Source organism: Propithecus coquereli, unplaced genomic scaffold (assembly GCF_000956105.1).
Source record: "Propithecus coquereli isolate 6110/MARCELLA unplaced genomic scaffold, Pcoq_1.0 Scaffold192, whole genome shotgun sequence".
NCBI classification, from domain to species: domain Eukaryota; kingdom Metazoa; phylum Chordata; class Mammalia; order Primates; family Indriidae; genus Propithecus; species Propithecus coquereli.
The window spans coordinates 1078509-1089031 of NW_012144079.1; the positions used below are offsets into that span (position 1 = coordinate 1078509).

Consider the following 10523-nt stretch of genomic DNA (forward strand, 5'->3'; position numbering starts at 1 on the left):
AAATACATGACTTCACTTATAAAAGAGAAAGAGACAAAGAAAATAAGAAAAGGGGGAAGGTTCTCCTTTAGAGATAATAAATTCAAAATAAATGTGATAATTATAAAAATATTATTTTTGCAAACTTCAGTATAATAAGTTGAATCAGGACAATCAGCAATTAATGTGAAAACATAATTTACACACTTCCATATATTTTACGTATTTCATACTTTCTAAGTTACTGGTCTTCTTAGTCTAATAATTTTATGTTTGTTGACATTTCTTACCCATGCATAGCTTGTTCCCAATTTCTTTGCATAAACTGAATCTGGTACATTTCTCTTGTAAGGGGTGGCAGTTCTGATAAAAGTATATTAAACTGTAAAAACAGGGCAGCATTTTCTAGGGAAGACTTTCTTTGATATAAGTGAATAATTATGGCATCAGTAAACAAGTTATTTATAAGTTCTTTCCTGGTCTGGAAAATAAGTTAGATCTCTGTTTCAAACCATTTTTACAAACAGAGATACACAGTGACAAGAGGCAATAAAGAAAAATGCTTCTTTACTATGTTTTCTGAGATTCTCATGACAATAACAAGGATAAGTATAAGATGTTCTTTAATTTCTATACATTTTCTAAGATGAGATTGAAGCAAAGAGATTGGTTATGTTTATCTTCTATTCTTTTTGCTATCTGTGATACCTGGAATTTCTCTTTTCTATAGAAACAAAAATAGAAAAAAGTCTCAAATGTCACTGATATGTTTTCAGTAGCTAAATATGCAAGTTAAACATTTCACCTCTAGCAATTTCAATGTTATTTTATTTCAATTATCTAGGGAACTACTGCTTTACATAGCTCCAGGTATAAAAAGGAGTAAAATCCCTCCAGTGATTAAAGCTGTTGCCAGTATTCTGCTAGGAATTTTGAATATACACCTCTTCTTCTCTTCTTTCAGTAGCAAAATAACTGGGGAAATTAGGCCAATTGTGAATTGTTCTGCTACACTTAACATGCATTTTTAGTTTTAAAAATGTTAAAGCTTTACACTACTAGAAAGTTGTATTAGTCATTATTAAGAGGCAAAACTATAAAAAGAGATCATGATATGAATTAAAAATTGTGAGATAACTCTTAAAGAAATAAGGTAAACTTTAATGCTTTTTTATTTTTAAAAGGAAATTGTAAGAAGAGAATTTAGATTTCTCTTTTTCTTTATTTTTTCTAATTTTACTAGGAATATATTTCTCAGTTCTGCTTTCTATGTCTGCCCAACAAAGGCAACTGGAAATTTCCTGCCACCTTAAGTCTGTGGAAATGTCTTATTTATGCAATGGTAGGCTCCTCTGTTTCTACCCTAAATTGTTTAACACCAGTTGGATATACTGCAATTCAATTATGACACTAAGTTAACATCAGACTCCACAGGTTTAAGGGCTCAATCTTCCACAAGACTACTCTCACTTCAGATGCCAGCTGCAAGTCTTAGGGTTCCCCAAGCCACCTGCACTTCTGACCAACCGACTACTAATTCAGGAGTTTCCCCACAAACCCCCTTAGGTTTAATAATGCACTAGATGGCTCACGCCTGTAATCCTAGCACTCTGGGAAGCCAAGGCGGGAGGATCACTTGAGGTCAGGAGTTCGAGAACAGCCTGAGTAAGAGTGAGATCCCATCTCTACTGAAAAATATAGAAAGAAATTAGCTTGACATCTAAAAATATATAGAAAAAATTAGCCGGGCATGGTGGCGCATGCCTGTAGTCCCAGCTACTAGGGAGGCTGAGGCAGAAGGATTGCTTAAGCCCAGGAGTTTGAGGTTGCTCTGAGCTAGACTGACACCATGGCACTCTAGCCCAGGCAACAGAGCAAGACTCTGTCTCCAAAAAAATAAAATAAAATAATGTACTAAAGCAACTCACAGAACTCAGAAAAGTGCTATACTCATGATAACAATTTTATTATAAAGGGTACACATAAGAGAACCAAACAAATAGATTTAAATAGTGAGGTCTAGAAGGAGATCCAGGGTTTCTGTGCCACCTTTCATGGAGTCAGTCCACATCACCCTCACAGCACATCTATGTAATCAACAGCCAGAAAATTCCATTGAGCTTCAGTGTCCAGAAGTGTTTCATTTACATAGGCAAGGTTGATTAAACCATTGGCCACATGATCAAGCCCAATCTCTATCCCCCTTTCCTCTCTTGACGTCAGGCTGGCCTTTCTGGTGGCCAACCCCCATTCTGAAGCTATCTAGGGGCTTATCATGAGTCACCAAACACTTTATTTTATTTAAAAATAAAAAATCATTAAAGTATACCTTATTTCTGTAAGAGTTAGCACACTATTTTTAATTAGCTAATTTTAATTAGCATAACAAAGACATTCCTTTCACTCAAGAAATTTCAAGGGTTTTAAGAGCTCCATGACAGGTACTCAGGACAAAGACCAGACAAATTCTTTATTATGGCACATATGCTAGCTGGTCTTCGTACCTTTGATTTTCTATTCAAGCTGCTTCCACCACTGTCTGCTTTCTAATATCTAATAGGATCAAGAACATGACTTTACTATTGCAGGAAATTCTTGCCCAGTAAGATAAAGTGGCAAGAATCTTGAAAATCCATTTATCCAAATAATAAACTATTCAACTAGCTCCCTCTCAAAACAATAGGTTGCTCATCAGAGTAAATAACTCCTCCTGTGTATAATACCTACCTTGAAAGGGAAAATTACTCGTTTATCAAATGACTGGTTAATTATCAAGACTTACTTCAAAACTCCCACCTTGCTTTGTACACTAATACCAAACTATCATATCATGCATATTGTCTAATCCCAACTAACCACCTATCATTAAAAGATTCACCTAAAACTAGATCCCAAATTCATATAACTGTATGTTCTTGACCTCCCTTTTTCCAAGATACAACTAAAACTTTTTCAAAAAGGTGGTCTCTCTTTCTGCAGAATAAAACTTTGCTTTGCTTAACCAATTTATTATGTCAGTGGTCCTTTCCAGAAGTTGACCATCAATAGTGGCCACTGAAAATTTTCTTCCTGTAAAATTCTGGTAAGGGTAGCCTTCCCCATCTCAACTAATTTGCCCTAGATTTACAGAAATTATTCTGATATGTGATACTGCTGATACTCCGATCACTACTATTTCTGAGAGCAATAAACTGGTTTTTGTCTCTGACCCAGCAGTATTCTGACATCATCCACAAAACTGTAACAGACTAACTTCTTAGCTTTTAAGTAGGGTAAAATCTTAGACCCTTCACAGTTATTGACAACCTGTTATATTAGAAAATAGAAGTAAAGAATTTCTAGATATGTGTGTGTTGATTTTGTAGCCTGAGACTTTGCTGAATTCGTTTATCAGTTCTAGGAGTCTCTTAGATGAGTCTTTGGAGTTTTCTAGATATAATATTATATCATCAGCAAAGAGCGAGAGTTTGATCTCGTCTGTCCCCCTTTGGACACCCTTAATATCCCTCTCTTGCCTAATTGCTGTCAAATCTGAGGCATTCATATATGCCAACAACAGTCAAGCAGAAGATCAAATCAAAAAGGCAATTCCTTTTACAATAGCCTCAAAGAAAATTAAATATCTAGGAATATATTTAACGAAAGATGTAAGAGACTTATACAGGGAGAACTACGAAACACTAGAAAAAGAAATTGTAGAAGATGTAAACAGATGGAAAAACCTACCTTGCTCATGGATTGGTAGAATCAATATCGTTAAAATGTCCATACTACCTAAAGTGATCTACAGAATTAATGCAATCCCTATCAAAATCCCATTATCATTCTTCACAGATCTGCAAAATATAATTCTACGCTTTGTATGGAACCAGAAAAGACCTCGTATAGCCAAAGCAATCTTAAGTAAAAAGAACAAACTGGGAGGTATCAGTTTACCTGACTTTAAGCTGTACTACCAGGCTGTAGTGATTAAAACAGCTTGGTACTGGCACAAAAATAGAGACATTGACCTCTGGAACAGGACTGAGAATCCAGAGATGAAACCAGCTGCATATGGTAATCTAATCTTTGACAAAGCTGACAAAAACATACACTGGGGAAAAGAATCTCTTTTCAATAAGTGGTGCTGGGAAAACTGGATAGCTACATGCAGAAGACTGAAACTAGACCCCTACCTCTCACCTCTCACAAAAATCAACTCAAGGTGGATAACAGACTTAAACCTAAGGCACGAAACCTTAAGAATTCTAAATGAAGATGTTGGGAAGACCCTTTCAGACATCGGCCTAGGTAAGGAATTCTTGAAGAAGACCCCCAAAGCAATCGCCGCAGCAACAAAAATAAATAAGTGGGATCTAATCAAATTAAAAAGCTTCTTCACTGCCAAGGAAACTATCATTAGAGTGAATAGACAGCCCACAGAATGGGAAAAAATATTTGCTCTCTACACATCTGATAAAGGGCTGATAACCAGAATCTATCTAGAACTCAAAAAAGTCAACAAGAAAAAATCAAACAACCCCATCAACAAATGGGCAAGCGAAATGAACAGAAACTTTTCAAAAGAAGACAGAATAATGGCCAGCAAACATATAAAAAAACGCTCAACATCTCTAATCATTAGAGAAATGCAAATCAAAACCACAATGAGGTATCACCTAACCCCAGTGAGATTGGCCTCTATCAAAAAAACACAAAACAACAAATGTTGGCGAGGATGTGGAGAGACAGGAACACTTCTACACTGCTGGTGGGACTGTAAGTTAGTGCAGCCTCTGTGGAAAAGAATTTGGAGATACCTCAGAGAGCTAAAAATAGAAATACCATTCGATCCAGCAATAGCACTATTAGGCATCTACCCAAAAGAGCACAGAACATTCTACGATAAAGACATCTGCACCCGAATGTTTATGGCAGCACAATTCACTATTGCAAGAATGTGGAAACAACCCAAGTGCCCGTCAATCCATGAGTGAATTATCAAAATTTGGTATATGTTCACAATGGAATATTACTCAATCATAAGAAATGACAGTGATCTAGCATCTCTTACACTTTCCTGGATTAAACTTAAGCCCATTATCCAAAGTGGAGCACCACAAGAGCAGCAGAACGGGACCCATTTGTACTCACCATCAAATTGGTATTAACTAATCAACACATAAATGCACATATCAGAACAACATCTAGTGGATGCTAGGGAAGGGGGAGGGCGGTGGGAGGAGGGGGGAAGAGGGAGGAGGGGAGGAGTATTTGTATACACAAGGAGGGCAATGCGCACTACCCGAAGGATGGACATATTTGAAACACGGACTTCGGTGGGGGGGTGGGGGAACCAAGGGCAACACACGTAACCTAAACATATGTACACCCATAATTTGCTGAAATAAAAAAAAAATAATAATAAAAAATAATAGCTTGGGCAAAAGAGTGAGACTCTGTCTCAAAAAAAAAAAAAAAAAAAAAGAATTTCTAGATAATAACATATGAATAATACTCTTAGGTGGCTCTTTTATATAAAAGGGCAAAATAGACAACAGATTTGATGAAAATCCATTAACCATAACTTCTAGTAAAATCAGACGCTTGATCTTTTTGTATGATTCTATTTATATGAGATATTCAGAATAGACAAATCCGTAGGGACAAATGTTGCCAGAGGTTGGAAGTAAGGGGGAATGGAGAGTGATTGGTGCTAAGGAAGGGGTTTCTTTTGGGGGTGATGAAAATATTATTCTATGTTTAAACTGGTACATGGAATGACTGATTTTTCTAAAACAACAACTAGAGCATAACTTAACAACACAATCTACACCTTTGTAAACATCCTTTTAAGTCCTCTCTTTGAAACCAACATTTAGTGCATATCACTAACCTGGTCCTTTGGCTTTTGATCTTTGTTTAGGGGCTGCAGAGGCTTCACTGGTTCATTCCTTTCTTCAGTGACGTTGTCAGAGACCCATGTAGGGACCAGGTTTTCAGCCTGAGCAGTGGACTTAGTGTTATGCTGCAGTTTCTCCTCCTTCACTTGAGAAATACTGCATTTACCTTCTAGCCCATTAGAGCCGTCTAAGTGTCTTGGTTGATTCTCCTTTAACTAAACCACTTAGTTCACTGAATCCTTCCTTATCTGAAGGTAAGATGTCAATATTTACCCTACTTGTTGTGGCCAATGACTCTGTGATATTTCTCATGTCTGGTTTTCAGGTGTGGTCTTTCAGACTAGTAGGTGACTTCAAGGAACCAATGACTATGAGTTTCTCCTGGGACCAACATTTGTCTTCATCCATCACAACTATGTCAGAGCCCTCAGAAGAGTGTGGTTGAGGGTGGATCACTTTATGATTTGATTCTGCCTTTCTGGAAACCACTATGGCAATAGGCTTAGATTTATAGTCACCATTTTTAATGTTATTTTTGGAGATTTTTGCCTTCGTGGCCTCCAAAAACAAAGAGATTTGGCACTTTATGTAAGGCTGCCTCAGGATGTTACTATCAGACCATCTTTCTTCAGGCCTTTTGCTCAGCATTGTTCTTCAGTTCTGCCAGCTCTGAGCTGTAACCTATTGGCACTGGTAGCAGCTTTTCTTCAATAACCTGATAAATAAAAGAATTGGTATGTTTTGCATTGAAAGCATGCTTTAGGGTGGCCATAGACACAGTATCCCAAAGCCCAAATATCAGACTTATATTAATAATTGTTGGGTCTGTTTGAGAACAATTGGGGGCTCAAGTAGTAGGGTGTACCAATGAGGGTACTAGCCATGTCACAGTTGCCATAGTGATCTTGGCCAGGGTACTCCCACCAGATATTTGATTTTAAACAGTCCAAAGAATGTCAAAAAAAGTGTTGGTAACTAAATACATATTTTCAAAATGAATTTAAACCATTTGCATATGTAGAGAAAATGCAAAAATGAATAGGAGTGATTTGTTTCTGGAAAGTATCTAGTATTATTCAAAACATTATAGTTTACAGGAATTTATTGTCTTGGTAGAAATGTTATAAATTTTATTTTTGTTTAAATTTATTTTTTTTAATTCCTAGGAAAGCTATTGGTGTAAAAAACAACAAAAAAAATTACCATTCAAGAATATGAGTTAAAGGCAATAATCGTACCTTAGCATTCTTGTGCAATTTATAAGACATTGTGCCCTATATAGGAAAGAAGAAAACAAAAGCAAAATATGAGAAAATGAAGAGTGATGAAAAGGAGAGAAGCATAAAAATAATGGTAAACTTATGAATAAATAAAACAGAGGAGAAAGGGGAGGAGGTAAAAGAGAAGAAAAACATAAAGGAGAAGAGAAAGATCATGAAGAAGAAAGAGATAAAATAGAAGATAATTCTTTTTGTATCATACAACATTAAGACATTACGGCAAGAAATTCTCAAGACTTAGTCAAATTTTGGCAGCAGCTATAGAGATTACAGAATTTGTGTTTGAAACATGAATAAAGAAAAGTGAAGCAAGTCAGATAATTGGCATAAAGTAGACCTTTTAATCAGAATTTATAAGAGTAAAAGGAAACTTTTTAAAATAACTAAAGGCAATTCTATGATCTGAATACGTCTCCAGAAATTCATACGATAAAACTTAATCATGAATTAAGAGGTGGGGACTTCAGGAAGTGATTAAGTCATAAAAGCAGAACCCTCATGGATGGGATTAGGACCATTATAAAAGAGCTTGAGGAAACAGGTTCTCTCTTTTCCTTTCTCCCACCATGTGAGGACACTGTGTCCTAGGAAGCATCTTGGACGCAGAAACTGTATCCCTTACCAGACCCCAAACCTGCAGACACCTTCATCTTGGAGTTCCCAGTTTTCAGAACCATGAGGGAATAAATTTTTGTTCTTTGTAAATGACTCAGTCTCAGATATTTTGTTATAGCAGCACAGATGAGCTAAGACAGGCAATAATTCTGCATTAGCATCTTTAAGAAAATAAGGAACATTGTGTAAATAATTGTTTTAAGGTGTTTAAAACATTCAAACCCATTGAAGCACTGTTGCATATTAGAATATATTTTTACATTTTTTTTATTTTTTCTAAGAATATGATCTCCACTTTGCATAGCCTAGAACCTCGATTTGCCACAAGGAGTGGGGGGAATGGTAGAATATGAAAGTAGATTTAACATGCTATCGAAGGAATGGCAATATAAAAACAGAGGTAATATTTAGCTCCTAACAACTAAATTAAAATTATGCAGTAAAATCATGGCTTTAAAATCCTTGGTTCCTATGTAGCCAAGAAAGAATCTAGAATCAGATGACAGTCTAGCTGGAAAGACTGTCACAGAGGGTGCCCACAGCCACCATAGAGTCTCTGCAGTGGGGGACTTTTGAGTGCACAGTCACATTCAGTGCTCAGAGCTCATCTGTTTATTTCCTTAATTTATTCGATGAGTATACATGCTCTTTCCTACTTGTGTTCACCCAGGCAAACTTGTACAGTCTTCAAAATTCGGCAACTTTCACCTCATATGAAAGCTTTTTCTGATCCACCACATTGATGTAGATGACTCCTGTCTGTGGTTCCCTGTGTAGCAGCATGTGAAAAAAATCTAATATATTCCATATCACACCATGTTCTAACTCTTGTTTTAAGCTGTGCAACTTCCCTAATGGCTGTAAATTTTTAAGAGAACACACCATTTCTAATTTGATGGCATATCTATATTGGATGTGCGTTGAATGTTTGTTAAGTGAATAAATTTAGACTATAGCTCTGGCAAAGTATACTAATGTTTTTAAGACTTCAAATTTCAAGGTTTCAACAATATGGCTGTCTTTTTACACTTATGCTGATTTGATTGAGTTTTTATATACTTCGAATGCTTAAAGTCTCATCATCTGTAGCCAAAAGGAAATGTTTTTTGATGGAATCCTAGCTTTTTTCATGTAAATTCAACCAAATAATTTTAATTTCACACATAAAAAATATTTTGTTTTTCTAAAATGTATCTTCAATATTATGGGGATGATTTTTTTTTCTTTTATTGATTTTCTGGTTGGGAAATATGGGCATTGTCTTTTGTCTTGAACTTACTGCCCTTTAATTGGTAGATTTAGCCTGAATTTAGAGTAAATGAATAAAAGAGACATAAGCAATCCATCTGGGAACAAAACAGAAAAGTAATCAATGAACATTCTTTCTCTTGTTCTGTGAATGATATAGCTGAGCAGAAATCAAGACAGTAACAAGCAGAGTGATTTAATGAATCAAAGTAGTTTTTTTGTTTTGGCTTAGAATCACAATGTGTTGAATCCAATGAACCGCTACTTTTCAATACAGTTGTAAACTCTCCGTTTATGCAAAATTATGTATAACGTGAGAATTCAGAAATGAAGTCCCAAAGCTCTACTAAGTTCATCTTGGCTAGAGTTGCACTAGATTTAAAGTATTAAAAAATTCTCAAAACTTCACCCCATTTTGTATATGATACCCAAATTTTGCACTTGTTAAATTTTACCTTAAAATTGGGAGGGCAGGAGGGTTTCTTATGATTTGAAACTACAGGTAGACAAGTTGATCAGTTCACAGGATATTCCCATTGTTTTAACATTGGGAAGTAAATCAGAATAAATCTGAAAGTTGCTTCAAGATGGTGAAGTAAGCTAAGGCCCCAAAGAAGCCGACTCACTGTAGCAGGGCCAGGATTGGTGGATGCCCAAGTGACAGTGAAGCAGATGTTGAAGAGTATCACATCCCTTGTCCCTTTCCTCCCCTACTAATGTATCCATTCATGCATGAGTCCCAGCAGCAGAAAATCCAGCAGTGCACAGAGAAAGACAGTGCCAATGATTCAAAGTCAGGTGAGCAGCAGTCATTGTCAGATATCTATCCAAGTTAAGCAGGACAAATTAGCTTCCTAGAAGAGGTGAGAAGAATTGGCCCTGAAGCAGAGATCTGAAAGATCTAAGTAGGTTTCCAGCCAATAGATCCAACAGCAATTCAGTTAGAGCCCTTACTGTAAAAGAGACCAAGGGAATTACCGAATTATCTAAAATAGGATGTTTATATTAGATATTTTGAAAAAGAGCCAAGGCTGATTTATGTAACGAAAATCTTCCTACTGGATTCTAGTGGAGAATGTTTTATGCTGCCCTGATCTGACTATCAGCATTGAAACACTTACTCCCCCAGCTTTTGGAATGTTGATTGTTGACAGTTTGCAGATGAATCCCTCTCCAAGAATTACCCTTTGCCAAAGGAAGCTGCTTCACCCAATGTCAAACCCACACCTCAGGGGCAGCCTACAACCAATGAATAATGATACTGTGGAACAAAGACCCAGCCCCCTTGACTCAATTAGAAATTCTCTGATGGGCCGGGTGTGGTGGCTCACACCTGTAATCCTAGCACTCTGGGAGGCCTAAACGGGAGGATTGCTTGAGCTCAGGAGTTCAAGACCAGCCTGAGCAAGAGCGAGACCCGGTCTCTACTATAAATAGAAAGAAATTAGCCAAACAACTGAAAAAAAAAAAAATAGAAAAAATTAGCCAGGCATGGTGGCACATGCCTGTAGTCCCAGCT

General features: G+C 36.6%; 1 pseudogene; it reads right to left on the reverse strand.

Annotated features, from left to right (window-relative positions):
- Window positions 1–1732: 1732 nt before the first annotated feature.
- On the reverse strand, window positions 1733–7129 carry LOC105809216 (annotated as a pseudogene).
- Between the last annotated feature and the right edge of the window lie 3394 nt (window positions 7130–10523).